The following is a 16,884-nucleotide window of genomic DNA, read 5'->3' as shown; positions in this document are numbered from 1 at the left end:
CCTTTTAAATAAATTGTACCCCTCAATCCTAATATTCAAATTGTGAGTGTCATTCCACCAAGTTTCAGTAATGCCTATTAGGTCATAGTCCCCTTCCTGTATTAGAACTTCAAGTTTCCCCTGCTTGTTTCCCATACTCTCAGCATCAGTGTAGAGAAATCAGAATCTATGTTTTATGCACCCTGAGGTTTTCATTTCTATACTTATTTGTGAGTTAATGTTACCTAGCATATGTGTCACTCCCCACAAAACTTTAGAGTTCTTATCTCCAGTTATTGCCATCATACTGGACTTTGCATTTTTGTCTCGCTCCTCCACAGGATTTAGTTTAAAGTTCTCCTTATTAGGTTTGCAAAGGATGAATCCATATGGAACTGATGGATGAATAGTGAATGAAAAAACTGTTGGAATCTGCTTTCAGCTCTTTATTCCCAGAATGACCAATGTAAAAAGACCTAAAAGCTATACAGCACAAACAGTGTTAAGGGAGTAAGAAATATGCATGCTTTAAAATGTACTGTTTTATTCTGCACAGTATCTGTCTGGGATGTGGGGGGGGGGTTTGCTTTATTTGAACCAAAATACATATTTTGCTATTCTGGTCTCCCCATTCTGGAAAGAAATGGCAACCATTTTACCACATACTTAGTGAGGTAAAATTCTTCTTATAGCTTGATCTGGATCACATGATCAGCTTACCTAATGGTGGCATTTCACAACTATGAAAAGTTACCATTTCATCAATGGTCATCTGTAACATCTGTTCTTTGTTTCTGCTTGAATGTCTTTTCCTGCGGTATAAATGATGAAATCTAGCTTGCTGAGAAAGAAGCAAGCAGCATTTTAAAAACACCCACAAAAGACACATACAGCAAAAAAAGAAAAGAAAAAGAAAACGGGCAGTGCAATCTTCAACAGAGTTATACCCTTCAAAGTCCATTGTAGTAAATGGGCTTAGAATGGTTTAACTCTGCTTAGAATTGCTCTGTCAGGCTTTAAATTGTCCAGCTACAGGGAAAGCAAGCACAAATCTAATGTCTGATAGTAAAAAGCTCCAAAGAGAAGTTGTGGAATTCCTTTGACTTGCCCTGTACGTGGTGGGAATATGCAGATGTTCCTGTTGACACAGTCAATATATGTCCACCAGGGTTATATGCCTGAAGAGTTCGACACCTCACTGCAAGTGCCAATACAGTAAATCAAAAGCCTCTCTGGCATTATCTGGTTTCCTTTCTGGCTTGAAAAGTTAGAACAGATGTCACCAGAGACAACAAAATGGATTTTACACACCCAGAGGAGCTTTTCTTGATGCTGTTAATAGGAAGCTCCTTGAAATGCTAATGGACACAGTTTTATGTTGCTGTGTTTGCAATAGAGAGAGTGGGAAACAGCTCTGATCCCTAAAAAAAAAAAAAAGGAAGGAAGGAAGGAAGGAAGAACAGAAGATAAAGCAACCCTTTTGTTATTAATCAAGGAAACCTGCTTCTTCTGAAACAGGAAAGTGCACGAATGGTGTAGCAGAGATCTCCATAGCAATCTTCTGCATATACAAAAATGCACCAAAAACTGCTGAACGCTGTTGACAGGATATGGCATGTATTGCACTTTAGTTTTACAGGATTTGCATAGATGTTTTACTTTTCTTTCTTATGGGACTAAGGATATTTAGAGTGAAAGACCACGCTGAGGGCGTCCCTCCTTTCAGTGACCTGAGAATGCAAAACTGGACAAAAACAAGATTTTTATAGACCAGGCTCTTTCATACTGAGGTGCTGAAGCAGAGTCTCTTGGACTTTGTCAATTAAACTTACCTAAGGCATTGCACTGTCTTAGTAATACACAGTCAGGAGGCCTTGTTTTGTACCTGTGTGCTCTTGAACGTCAAAGCATGCTCCTCAAGTACCAGAAAATGGGGCCGGGGGGGGGGGATTAGGCTTCGAGGGGAGGGGCTTTTTCTTTGTCTGCTGTGTGACATAAAGTCCCATGTATCTATCTGTACATTTTTAGTTGAAAATGTTTGCTTTGGTAGGAGGATGTCTGGACCTCTAGTAGGAAAAATGGGAGAAACCGAGTTAAGGTTTCACAGGGATTTTGTTAAATTCTGTCTGCAAAAGCATTTGAATGGTGCACATTACAACCATTTTTATACCTAGATTGGTGGAAATTGTTATCTGTGGATGCAGTATTGAAGTTATTGTGATGTTGTAGCCAGTCTCTTGGGTAGGGTTGTCAAGTCCTACCTTAAGCCGCAGTGGGGGACTCATGGCTTGTTCTGGAAGTACGCGCGCGTTGCGTGCGTGCACCACGAGCACGGATGACTGCGGCCCCGCCCCTGGCGCACCCGGCGTGGCTGCGTCACTTCCGGGTGATGTGCTAATGCTGGGCACGTCCCATGCTTTGGGGGTGGGGTTCCCCCTGGGGCCCGATCCGTCGGCGGCAGGGAACGGGCCTCTGGGGCGGGAATTTCCCCGCCCCCCTGCGGGACTTGGCAAGCCTACTCTTGGGCCCTGAACCTGGGGTGGTTTTTCCTGAGAGAGAGAGAGACTCCCCAAAACAACCTCTGAACCTCCTAAAGCAGTGCCCTCATGAAGCCAGGCTTGGCTTAGACAGTGGCTTTTGCTAGGAACCTCCTTTCAGTGACCTGTAAAACCTCATATCAAGTTGCATTGTCAGAATATCCTCCATGCAGGTAACCCCACCCCACTCTTCTCTACTGTCCTCTCAGTCCAAAAAGGACTAGAATGGGCAAGTCTCTGCCCTTGCCTCAGGCATCTTCTACTGACCAAATGGCCAGTCTTTTGTCTGCCAAATGTACAGGCAGGCAGGGACAAAGAGCCTCTGGTCTGTGCTATTGTCATGAATGAAGCGTGTTGCATGTTTCCATCCCCATCTCCTGTTTCACCTGTATGACAGGAAATGCCTTTAGAATAGTACTCTCATTCCTGTCTCCATATATTTGTCTAAAATATCTGCATTCCGATACCTCTGCCAGACCTATCAAGGTAAACATTAACTCTCCATGTCTAGTGAATGGTCACCCATTCAGGTTCATCCTGCCGCACATTAAGAAACATCACCTCTTTTGTGCACGGACTCTAATCTAATTCCCCACTCCTCCACTTGCACCTGGCTGGATGACCTTGGGCAAACTATAATTCTGGCACAGCTGTAGTCGCCGCAGCCGCTCATGCCTGTCTTTGCATTGACTCATTGTCTCAAGTCAAATGCACTTCCATGTTGCCTTGCTCCATCCCTCAGGATACTGAGATAACAAATAAAACATTCAAATGTTTAGTGATCCTTCCTGGTGTCTATCAGGGACCCATTTCCCACCTTTTGTCTAAATCTGGGAACCTATTCAACCTGCCTTTCAACCAGTTCCAGAAGAACAATGCAACACCTGGCTAATACCATCAACAGTATTGTGAATCCAGATTCTGCCCCTCTGGAACCTCACTGGTCACACCTAGGTTTTGCTCCTCCTGGTGTCACACCCCCTGGGATCCCTTATTGGTCCAGGTAATCTTTTGTCTTCACCTGAGACTATTTATTTATTTATCAAATTTATACCATGCCCTCCCTGCCGAAGCAGGCTCAGGGCAGCTTACAAAAAATTAAAACACATAGATAGACAAGCCCCTCAAGCCCTCCCATTGGCCCACATTGTTTTCTCATGTCTATATCCACTAAAGCACATGGCCATCAAGGTGTGCAACTCTGAGGCAGCCTACAGTAGAGGCAGCCTACAGTTTGGGTCCCTTCCCTTTCCAGCAATGGACCCCTGCACACCTGGATAGGTATAGTATTACGCAACCTCCCCACCCTTCTATCTGTCTGCTAACTTCTTTTTGCTTCTTCTTGTATGCTTGCAATCCTTGATTTGAGTGTAAATACCTAAATTATTATTTTTCTTAATAGAACCCATTTCTCTTTACAATTTGGACTGGTTGTTGACTCAACTAAGGGTCTAAGGGACTATCTCCGTAAACACTGATAGCAGACCCATGCTTATTACCCCACCTCTCGCTGAGGCCTACCATTTGACTAATTTCTCCCAGAAACTAAAATCAGCTATTCAGCTTTTAAAATCAAAGCTGGTAGGGGTACCAACGCCATCAATGTACATGGCTTTTTTCAAGGAGCTGAGTCCGTGTAAGCCTTGAGGAGCTTGCATTCGAAATATGGCACAACAAAGCCACCAAGACAGTGCGAAAAGGGATGTGTGAGGGATTAAAATATGGATTCTGTTCTTCAGAAAGTTACTGGAACTGGAATTTCAGTACGGACTCCTCCCACAGGGCACAAAGTTCTCATATGACCCTGGAGGCATGGGTAAGAGCAGTGCCATAGTGACTCTAATGCAGCTATTATGATATAAGACCACATTTCGAGATCACATTTGTAGTGATGAAAGTAGTTTACATAAAGTTATATGTGTTGTACAATGTTGCTGGTTTGCCACTACAATTATCTGATCCACAGCCATAGGCTGTCTTTGATAGCAACCCAACTGTAGCATAAGAACAGTACCTGTTAGTCAAGGTAAGCATGCAAAGGCATAAGTGTACCTTGTGTACCTTGAAAGCTTGATCCACTGGGGTTGCCAGCACTGCCTCAGCAAATTCTAAGAGATTGTGAGGGCAGTGCCTGAGAAGGGTAGAGTTTGGGAGGATGTGACACTCTTGGAACGTTCCTGTATCTTTGTGGTTCAGCCCACACAGACATGAGTAAATTCCTAGAGTGTCACTATGGATGCCATTTTCCTGTGCTTTTTACCCTCTTGCTCCTTAGTTTTTGTTATTCTAGTTTGGTCCTTACATCTGTTAAACACCTCTTATTATGCTTATGCTAATTTGCTGCTCACCCTCTTCCTATATGTATGGACTGGGAAGTTCCATTTCATTGTATCTGAAGAAGTATGCATGCACACATCCACCTTGCGTAAAACTATGTTGGTCTTAAAGGTGCCACTGGACTTGAACTTTTTACACCTGCAGGATATAGGCAGGAGACTTCTTCCTGGCAACTGCCACTGCCCACTACCACTCTGTTGGCAGGCAGGAGAAAAATAAACTAAAAAATTGTCATCAGTCCAATGGTGTTATATCACTGCCAAGGAAAACCTGGTAGTGAAGTCATGCCTTTCTAGGAATCAATGAGAACTCTGTGGTAAAACCACAAAGTTTCCAAAAATTCATAGAGAGGCATGGCATTACTTCTGGGTTTTCCCTGGAAGTGACATAGTGCTGTCATACTGATGTCACCCTCTGCCCATGTCCCTGCCCAACTCCTGCCAGTTGCCAGCCTCTGTCTGGCAATCCTATTTTAAATTGCCTGAATGGGCAATTAAATTGTCATGATTCATTCAAGGATGCACTCTTGCACATCTTGGCTGCCACCTCTGAGTAGAGGATTAGATTCTATGTTTTTTTAAGCCTAACTCTGATGGTGACTAAGGAAGGGAAAACTCCATATACACTCATTGAAGGCATGCAACCCTGTGCCAATACAAAGGGCTTAGTAAACCATGTAAGCCAATATCACTATTGGTTTATGCTTGCTTAGACCATTAGAAGCCTCTATAATGCAGCAGCCTAACAAAGTCTGTGTGATGTTGTTAACTCAGCCCTTCTCTGTCACTGCTCACAGGGGTGAGCCAGCTAGCATGTGAGCCTTCCCTTCATCTGTCCCACCCCCCCATGTTGTATCTTATAAGCATGCTCAGAATTCATGATATGATTACCACAAAGAATGATGGTTCAGCATAATTCCAGTGCTTCAACTCTCATCTAGAATGCTGAATTCCAGGACAGTCCCCCCCCCCCCCCCTCTGCTTTTGGATCCTGCTCTTTCAACCACTTGCATAAACAAGATATTGGCTCGACCAGGCAAGCGAATTGTGGAGTTATTCCCCCATGTGATACAGCGTGGGTTTTTTTTTAAAAAATGCCCCAGTTCAAAAAGTTGATAGCAGCTGCGGTTAAATTTTCTAAGAAGATAATGCAGAGGTGTTTCAACAGAAGAGAAGAAATGACTTCTTGTACATTCTTTATTAGGAAGTGGTAAGTATATTTGTCTTGCTACAAACCATACCTATTTCTGGAAACATTGGTTGGTTCTTTTTCCTCTTAATAGTGAGAACATTTTCATTCTATTGACATTCTCAGATCTACTGATACTTCAAAAAAGCCCTCTGTTCTAATTTAATTGCTTTAAATTAATTTCCCCCATCTATTTGCTCTTGATAATGGACAAAACAGGTATTTAGCTTTTGACATGAAATTGTCAAGTGTAATGTTCACAGAGGAACAAAAGTGATCATTTGGTACAATAAACTTTAATACCTCTGTAAATGTTGGGTGTGATCTGTAAACTGCTGAGGCATGGCCTATCACATTTTTATCCCACTGTTCCTTCAGCCAGTTTATGATTACATTTTCTGTTCTTCCTTGTTCTGTTTTCACAATAACCGACCGCCCCGCCCCCTAGAGGTTCTCTTCCGGAGCTCCGTACCTGAGAGCTCCCCCCTGACTAGAGCCCTGACAATAACCCTGTGAAGTAGATTAGGCTGAGGGCCAAACTACATGTTATACTTTTAACAAGGTGGGTCCACGGCTCCTGGGTTCAATTCATTTCCCTTGCAGCTACATAGCATCTCACAACAGCAGCAGTCTAAAGGACTTCATGGGCCCAACTTTGTGTGCGACCATGCTGTGAAGGGAAAAGGGTCTTTTGCCTCCACCTGTGTGCTATTTTCCCAAGCCAAAATAGCCCCAGGAGGAGCTATTGGCCCCATTCAATACAATGTGCTGTTTGGCCCTGAGAAAGAGAAAATGTCCTAGTGAGCTTTGTGATTGAGAGAGGATTTGAACCAAGGTCTTCACAAGCCTAGTTTGCAGTTCTAACCACCACTCTGCCCTTGTTCTCCAAGTTCTGTTCTCATGGTGCTATAGAAATCATTCACCTCTTGGTTTGTCCTGTCTACCCAGGAAAATCTCATTCTGAATCATTGTGATGGATAAATAATGGATAAATATTCAAATATAGTATGTATATTTAACCTTTCCTTGAAAACTTCAAGGGAGCAGTCAGGCCTGTAGCCAGATATTGTTTGGTGGGGGGGGGCACCAGGGGGCATGATGTCACTTCCGACACAAAAAGTCTCAGCCCAACCTCCGGCATTGGACTTTCCTTTCACCATCAGACACATCCATAGCTGAGCGTCCTTTCGACTTTGGCCCAGCCGCTTCATTCTTTCTGGGGTTACTTGTACTTGCCCTCTGCTCTTCCCCAGTAGCATACTGGACACCTTCCGAACTGAGGGGCTCATCTTCCGGCATCATATCTTTTAGCCTTTTGTTACTGTCCATGAGGTTTTCTTGGCAAAGATACCAGCTGAGCTATTCAAAGTCTTAAAAGATGCTGCTGTTAAAGTGCTGCACTCAATATGCCGCAAATTTGGAAAACGCAACTGTGGCCACAGGAGTGGAAAAAGTCAGTTTACATTCCAATCCCAAAGAAGGGCAATGCCAAGGAATGTTCAAACTATTGCACAATTGCGCTCATTTCACACACTAGCAAGGTCATGCTCAAGATCCTACAAACTAGGCTTCAGCAGTATGTGGATAGAGAACTGCCAGAAGTACGAGCTGCGTTTCGAAGAGGTAGAGGAACTAGAGATCAAATTGCCAACATTCGCTGGATCATGGAGAAAGCAAGGGAGTACCAGAAAAACATCTACTTCTGCTTCATTGACTACACTAAAGCCTTTGATTGTGTGGATCACAACAAACTATGGCAAGTCCTTAAAGAGATGGGAGTACCAGACCACCTCACATGTCTCTTGAGAAACCTGTATAAGGGTAAAGAAGCAACAGTTAGAACCGGATATGGAACAACTGATTGGTTCAGCATAGGAAAAGGAGTACGACAAGGATGTATATTGTCACCCTGCTTATTTAATTTATATGCAGAGTACATCATGCGAAATGCCAGCCTGGATGAATCACAAGTCAGAATTAAGATTGCTGGGAAAAACATCAACAACCTCATAAGAACATAAGAACATAAGAGATGCCAATGTTGGATCAGGCCAAAGGCCCATCCAGTCCAACACTCTGTATCACACAGTGGCCAGAAATACCAGTGTCATCAGGAGGTCCACCAGTGGGGCCAGAAAACTAGAAGCCCTCCCACTGTTGACCCCCCCCAAGCACCAAGAATACAAGGCGTCACTTGCCAGAGAGTTCCTATCTATACCTTGTGGCTAATAGCCACTGATGGACCTCTGCTCCATATGCTTATCTAATTCCCTTTTGAAGCCGTCCATGCTTGTAGCTGCCACCACTTCCTGTGGCAGTGAATTCCATGTGTTAATCACTCTTTGGGTGAAGAAGTACTTCCTTTTATCCGTTCTAACCCGACCGCTCAGCAATTTCATGGAGTGCCCACGGGTTCTTGTATTGTGAGAAAGGGAGAAAAGTACCTCTTTCTCTACCTGCTCTTTCCCATGCATAATCTTATAAACCTCGATCATGTCACCCCTCAGTCGTCTTTTCTCCAAGCTAAAGAGCCCTAAGCGCTTTAACCTTTCCTCATAGGGAAAGTGTTCCAACCCTTTTATCATTCGAGTTGCTCTTTTCTGCACTTTTTCCAAAGCTATAATATCCTTTTTAAGGTGTGGTGACCAGAATTGCACACAGTATTCCAGATGAGGTCGCACCATTGATTTATATAGGGGCATTATGATATTGGCTGATCTGTTTACAATACCCTTCCTAATAATCCCCAGCATAGCATTGGCCTTCTTTATTGCAGTCACACACTGTCTCGACATTTTCAGTGAGTTATCTACTACAACTCCAAGATCTCTCTCTTGATCAGTCTCTGCCAGTTCAGACCTCAGATATGCAGAAGATACTACTCTAATGGCAGAAAGTGAAGAGGACCCGAAGAGCCTCTTGCTCAGAGTGAAACAGGAGAGTGCAAAAATTGGTTTGAAACTCACCATAAAAAAATCTATGATCAAGGCATCCGGCCCCATCACTCCTTGGCAAATAGCCTGCTCCTTGGGAGGAGAGCTATGGCAAACCTAGACAGCATAATAAAAAGTAGAGACATCACCCTGCCAACAAAAGTCTGTATAGTCAAAGCAATGTTATTCCCAGTAGTAATGTAAGGCTGTGAGAGCTGGACTATAAGGAAGGCTGAACACTGAAGAATAGATTCTTTTGAATTATGGTGCTGGAGAAGACTCTTGAGAGTCCCTTGGACTGCAAGAAGATCAAATCAGTCAATCCTAAAATAAATCAACCCTGACTGTTCCCCTGGAAGGCCAGATAGTAAAGCTGAAACTCAAATACTTTGGCCACCAAATGAGAAGGGAGCATTCACTGGAGAAGACCCTGATGCTGGGAAAGATTGAAGGAAAAAAAATAAGGGGACAGCAAAGGATGAGATGGTTAGACAGTGTTACCGATGCAATGAACATGAAATTAAGCAAACTCTGGAGGACGACGGAAGACAGGAGGGCCTGGTGTGATGCGGTCCATGGGGTCGCGAAGAGTCGGACTCGACTGTGTGACTGAAAAACAACAACAGAAAAACTCCGGCACCTACCCACCTGTCCTTCTCCACCAGTTCGCCACAGTCTTAGTATGAAGTTTGAGGCCAGTGGGTTTTCCTTGAGTTAAGGTACTGTACCCCCAACACACACCATGGCCTCGGCTGAGCTGGCCCAGAAGCTGCAGGAGCGATTGTTGTGGGACAGGAGTTTGAAGCCCACTCCTGATAAGGAGGAAAGTGAAGAGAGGGTCACTTTGGGAGGTGCAGTGAGCACACAGCCATGGGAGGGAGAGGCAATACAGCGGACAGACACACTGGCTGAGCAGATGCCTCACTGCGCCTATGCCAGCCCAGCCACGCCGGGTCACATGATGCCAGCAGCCCCCAAAGCTCAGCCAGTGCATCTGCCTGCTATCGTGCAGTGAGAATCCTGCCTCTCCCTTACATGGCTGCACCACTGGCTCACTGCTTGCTACTGGTTGTGGGGGTAGCAGAGGGGCAGACCATTCCACTCGCTGTGTCACCTCTCCCTCCCATGGCTGCAGGCTCACTGCTCTCTATTGGCTGTGAGGGCAGCACTGGAGCGGGCCATTCCACTTGCTGGTTGCCCCAGGCACCCAGGGGCAAGAAGGGACCGAGGGGGGAGGGGCATCGCCCCCAGGAGCCCTGATGGCTACGGGCCTGGAGTAGGGATGCAAACTCCTGGTTGGGAAATTCCTGGAGATCTGGGGATAGATTCTGGGGGAGGGCAGGGTGTTGAGTGGGGAGGGACCTCAGTGGGGTATAATACTATAGAGCCCATCGTACATAGCAGCCATTTTCTCTGAGGCAACTGATCTCTCTTGCCTGGACATCTGGTGTAATTCTGAGAGAGCTCCACACCCCACCTGGAGACTGGCAATCCTAACAAGAAGGCTGATATCCTAATTCCCCCAAAGCAGTTTATTTCCTTGTTTGTAGAGGCTTATTGCTGAAGGCCAATTCAAACATTCATGTCCTATTACAAGCAGTGATAACTGGTGTATTTTCCCCATTCTGAAATCCTTTTAAACATCATCAGAAAACAGTCTGCCAATCTCACATGGGTTCTACAGATTTTTTTTCTTCTTAAAAGAAATCCTACCTTGCCATGACACCAAGATTGGTTTTCAAGGTGAGCTATGTTTTTTAAAAATAATACAAAAATACATTACAACCAATTTACAACAATAAAATCTGACTTTCAAAGGCTGACATACCTGGAGGAGGGCCTTGGATGGGAGAAGGTAGTTTTGAAGTTCACAGGGCAGAGTGTAGTTCAGACTGGTTACCCACTGCAGTTCTGTGGTGCTGCTATTAACCACTGGTGGCCTTCTCCAACTGTAGAGCATTTTCAGTTAGGTTCCTCACCTTTTGTTGTATTATCAAGGCCTTAGTCTGTATAAAAAAGGCAAGCACTGGGGGAGAAAGAGAACAACATTTTAATGTATTTAAATTATTTCCCCACAAACTTTGAAACTTGCATTATTCCCCACACTTTCCCCCCTCTTGTTCAAACTTCCACTGTCAGGTAGCACCCAGCAAGTTGCTATGACTCCAACACCTAAGATGGCCTCACAAACCCTGCGGACATTCAACTACTGGAGAACAGATTGGATTGGTAAAAATAAGTGTGTGTGTTCTCACAGAACCTGAGAAAATAGCACCTTCACTTTGTTAAAAAAAATCTGTTTGTGCCACTCTGATAATCACTTCATAACTGGTGGGATAGCAGAACATATGTCTCTGAAGTGGCAGAATATAGAAGTCTGTACCTCTGCTTAGAGGAGAGAGAGAGAAATACCTTTGCAGTGTGTCGTCTGTAAAATCAGTGCCAAAGGGTTCCTTCTTTTAAAATTTGACTGAAATGTAAATGACTCATGAAAACTAAGTGAAATGCTGTTGTTTTTTTTAAAAAAGCATAATGTATAGATGAGCCATTAATGTAAATGTTTAGTTGACACTGAGTCAACTGTCCCTGTTTACCCTATTTCTGTCCCTGCCCTGGTAAAATGCTCTGTTTTTTTTTCTTTTTAGAAGTTGATGGGGATAGTTTGTGTTTTTTTAATTAAAAAAACCATTCTTGCTGTGCACATATGTACATTAGAGTTCTTCAAGTTTCAGTTCCCTCACCCTGGGCTGGAAGCAGCTGATACCTCCCAAAAGTGTTGGTGCTCCAAGCACCACTCACTGTGCTGCACCACACCTACTCTTCCATCCCTCAGCTCCACCCTTACAAAACTCTTTTTACATGCTCCATCAATGTAGGCCCCGCCTCTCTGATAAATGGTACCTCCATGTCCAGAAGCAGTATCCTGATGAATACTAGGTGCTGGAAGCAAACAACAAAGGAAAACTGCTGTTTTGTGGCCTGCTTATAAACTTCCCAGAAGCCTTTAGATGGCTGGGGAATAAGTCATGGTTGCCAACTGGCCTGGTGAAAAAGTTTCCTGTCTCTTTAATATAGGCTTTAATGGAATGTTATTTACCTCCATGCCATGAAAAGCTTCAGCTACCCATTTTCACACACTGAAGGGACAGACTATTTTTCTTCAGGTCATTGGGCAACAAAAGCTTGGAGAAAAAAATGTCCTGTCCCTTTATTGATCAGAAATGGGCGTTTGAAGCCTTTCATAGCATTGTGGCAAATGACATCACCTGCTAAAAAAGAATCCTATTAAGCTTATATGATTAGGACAAGATATCTTTCTCCAGTCTGTTGGCAACGAAAGAGCTTGAGGTAGCAGGAAGCAAGTGACGTCTCCAGGTTCACAAACAGTACAGAGCAGAGGTGGGGCTCTGAATCACCTCAGGTAATTTATCCTTCCCTGTCACATGTAGTCTTATTCTCTTTTCTCCTCAGCCTGATCTTGTCCGATCTCAGAACCTAAGCCAGGTTGACCCTGGGATGGGAGACCACCAAGGAGTACCAGGGATGTGACAAGGAGGCAGGCAATGGCAGACCGCCTCTGAACGCCTCCTGCCTTGAAAACCCTACAGCGGTGACTTGACGGCACTTTCCACCACCACCACCACCACCACCACCACCACCAAGGTTGACCCTGGGATGGGAGACCACCAAGGAGTACCAGGGATGTGACAAGGAGGCAGGCAATGGCAGACCGCCTCTGAACGCCTCCTGCCTTGAAAACCCTACAGCGGTGACTTGACGGCACTTTCCACCACCACCACCACCACCACCACCGCCACCACCACCACCACCACCACTCTGCCTCTCCTAGTCTGCCTATACAAAAGGGGGAAAAGCCTTCAGGAAGCCCCCTGAAGCCATGTTGTCCATTTACTTCCTCACATCGTGCACAATTATCTTATGGCATTTATGGGCATAGTGTGTGGCACTGGTCTTGATCAGAGATGACTCTTAAAAAGGAATGTACAAGAAAGGACTGTACAAATTGATGGACGAGAGGTCTGTCAACAGCTACTACTCACGATGGTTAAATGGAAACTCCATGTTCAGGCTACTCTCTTCATGCTTTATGGAGTAAACAGGTTGTGTTGGGTGTGAGGTCCCCACCCAATGGGTGTGTTCAGACGGGGCATTTCAGCCGGCATAAACTGTACTGGTTGGAACCGTTGCAGTTTATGCCGGCTGAAACGTGATCACACTTACCTCCTGTCTGCAGAGCCCATCGCTGTATGCCCGTTCACACACAGCGGGCGTCGGCGTTTTTTTTTTAAACTCAGTTGTCGCATGCGCATAGGCAGCCATCCACAGAATGGCGATCTTCACGCATGCGCAAAACACCCCGTCCAGAAAAGCATGCCCTGAAGAGAGGACTTACCTTTAAAGTTTAAAGAGCAAACTGGCCTTCCTGAGGTCCTGGACTCCTCTAAAATGTTAAACTAAGGACCTTTTCTTCTTTTTTTAAACAAACACCGGGTTGAAGCTTCGCCCAAGCGCATATCGCTGACCTAAAAAAAAAAATGGCGGGCGAAAATCGGAAGCCTTGGGCTTCCAAATGGAAGTGGCTCTACAACGGTGGAGAGCGATCAGACCGGGGGGGGGGAAGCGATTACAACCGTTGCACTCAGAATACCACCACTTGGGGACCTAGTGGCAGAATACAATGGTTTAAAGCTCTTTGCAACGGTTAGGAAGGCAGATGTTCACCGTGTGAACGCCGGTAAGTACACCAATTCCAACCGGCACCAGTGTTCCCTCTAAGCTGAGTTCGTGTGAGCTAGCTCACAGATTTTTAGCCTCCAGCTCACACATTTTTGTCTCAGGTGGGCGAAAATCGGAAGCCTCGGGCTTCCGAACGGAAGTGGCTCTACAACGGTGGAGAGCGATCAGACGGGGGGGGGGGGGAAGCGATTACAACCGTTGCACTCAGAATACCACCACTTGGGGACCTAGTGGCAGAATACAATGGTTTAAAGCTCTTTGCAACGGTTAGGAAGGCAGATGTTCACCGTGTGAACGCCGGTAAGTACACCAATTCCAACCGGCACCAGTGTTCCCTCTAAGCTGAGTTCGTGTGAGCTAGCTCACAGATTTTTAGCCTCCAGCTCACACATTTTTGTCTCAGCTCAGGAAGGATGGCTCCGGAGCAAACTAATTTATGCAGCAGCCAAACAGCTCGCTCACAACTTTAATGCCAGCAGCTCACAAAGTAGAAATTTTGCTCACAAGACTCCACAGCTTAGAGGGAACATTGATGGCACCTATACCGTTGTAAATGCCCCGTCTGAATGCACCCATTAATGTCTCCTGTCACATGTGGCTGGTAGGTTCTCCTCAGTTCCAAGGATGTGTTGCCCACTTTGGTTTTAACTGTGGCTCATGAGGAGAAAGGGGACCCTAGCTCCCTGACTGTGGCTCCATAATGTGTTTTGAATATACAGATGCTGGGACCAAACAACAGGGATTTTGTTGGTCTTGATTCCTCTACCCCCCCTTCGTTTCCCTCTATCTTCTATGGGTTAATTATCCTCTTTTCTTCCCTTCAGCAATAAATACAAATCCAGTTTTTTTCTTTACTTTGCCCCAGTGGTCTTTAACGCACATGGCCCAATCCCCATCTTTCTTGCCCACTTCAGAACTGGTTGCTAGGAGGAATGGTGCAAAATGGTCCATTCCGCCTTTGTATGGTAGGGCTCATCTTTACCCCTCATTCATCTCCTCTCACAAAAGCCCATGTGGCATTCAGGGAGTGAAGCCCACAAATCCTTTTTACATACATGCTAGCTTCAAATCAGAGCCTTAAACCATTTTTAAAGTGTTTTCAAAAACTTGTATCTATTTGTGTGCATACAATTTTTTGTTTTTCCAAAAGGGTGGCCCTCGGTGCAGTGACCTCCAGACATTAAATATATCGGGGGAGGAATCATCATGACTTTAAACTTATGATTAAATGCACACACATTCCCGATCTTCCTCCCCACCACTGCCTAACCAGATAATACTTGTTGCTGGATGTGTGTGAACAACTTGGCACACTTGGGAGTTGTTGTGAAATTAAACATTCTCTTAAACATGCCTTTTTTAAAAAAATGGAAAGTGCTGTGGTCAGCTTACTTGTTGCTTCAGAAGTCAGTTTAGGACAGGCTGTTGCAGTGCAAATGGATACAAAGTTCAGTATGCAGACAAGAAAGGGGTGGGCTTCAGGTACTATTGCTTGGCAAGAGGATAAAAATACAGGAATGTCCCTATTTTCATATGTCCAATAGGGCATATATGACTGGAGCCAGGCAGATTCTGTGCTGGATATGCCAGCAAAGTCTTAGAATGTCAATAGATTGTCATATGTAAAATGTCATATATTTCAGGGTAAATGTGATTTCAGATGATCTGCTTGGTACTATTTATTTATTTAATTATATGCCCCCACCCCCCAACTGGCAACTCCGTGGACCAAACCTGGTACCTTCTGCATGCCAAACAGATGTTCCACCCCTGAGCCATAGCCCTGTCCCGATGAAGTGTCGCACAGGGCATGGAGCTATAATGGGGTCTGGTGGTAGTCTCCACCAGTGTTCCCTCTAAGCTGAGTTAGTGTGAGCTAGGTCACAGTCTTTTAGCCTCCAGCTCACACATTTTTGTCTTAGCTCAGGAAGGATGGCTCCAGAGCAAACTGATTTATGCAATAGCGAAATTGCTTGCTCATAACTTTAATGCCAGTAGCTCACAAAGTTGAATTTTTGCTCACAAGACTCTACATCTTAGAGGTAGCATTGGTCTCCACCTATGTATGTGGTGAGACTTTTACCAAAGAACTATAGGCAGAAATCAACATGCAGCTACACACATGAAAAATTGGCCCCTTTTGCAGATTGGAAAACGCTGCTTGAAATTCAAATGAATGTTAAGCAGCTGCTCAGGACATCCTGCTTCATAGCTGGGCCTCATGCTGCAGGCAATGAGTGACCAATCCCATTTCCCAAATCAGAAACCCCAACCTTATTGATCCAGGGGCACTTTTGGATTTAATAACATTGAGTAGGAGCCCCAGGGCCAGCAGTTCCCATGAAGGGGGGGGTACTCCTGCCAAGACAGCATCCCACCATGATGGAGATGGCAGGGATTGAACCTGGGACCCTCTGAATGCCAAGCAGATGCTCTACCACTGAGCCATGGCTTGTACTGAGTCAGACCTTCAGTCCCTCAAGACCGGTATTGCCTACTCAAACTGGCAGCAACTCTCCAGGGTCTCAGGCAGAGGTCTTTCACATCACCTACTGCCTGGTCCTTTTAAATGGAGATGGCAGGGAATGAGCCTGGGACCTTCTGGATTGCAAGCAGAGGCTTTACCACTGAGCCATAGCCCCTCCCCCCACGAAGTCATATCCGGTTGCATAACTGCCAACTCGGACTGGAACTCCATTAAATGGTCAAGCTTGAAGATAGCCTCGATTCCTTCCCCAAAGGCATGAAGGGGAAGTGACTGTATGAGCTGGGGTTGGCTTAGATGAATACACACATGAACACACACGAAACTGCCTTATGCTGAATCATACTGTGGGTCCCTTAGGGCCAGTCTTGTCCACTCAGATGGGGTCTCCCACAACACCCCCTACCTGATCTTTACAACTGGAGATGACAGGGACTGAAGCTGGGTCCATATGATGCAGAGGCTGTTCCACTAAGCCAGGGGAGTCAAACTCATTTGTTATGAGGGCCGGATCTGACATAAATGAGACCTTGTTGGGCCGGGCCATGTGTGTCATAAAATGTAATGCCAGGTAGCAGAGATATAAACTTTATAAAGGACACAAACACAAAGGTGTTTTTTTAACTTAAAATAAAAACATGCTTAAAACATTAGCACTCTTGCAATA

This window comes from Gekko japonicus, unplaced genomic scaffold (genome assembly GCF_001447785.1).
Source record: "Gekko japonicus isolate JY-2015 unplaced genomic scaffold, Gekko_japonicus_V1.1 scaffold436, whole genome shotgun sequence".
Lineage (NCBI taxonomy): Eukaryota > Metazoa > Chordata > Lepidosauria > Squamata > Gekkonidae > Gekko > Gekko japonicus.
The sequence above is the reverse complement of the archived record's forward strand: the minus strand, read 5'-3'. Positions refer to the sequence as shown.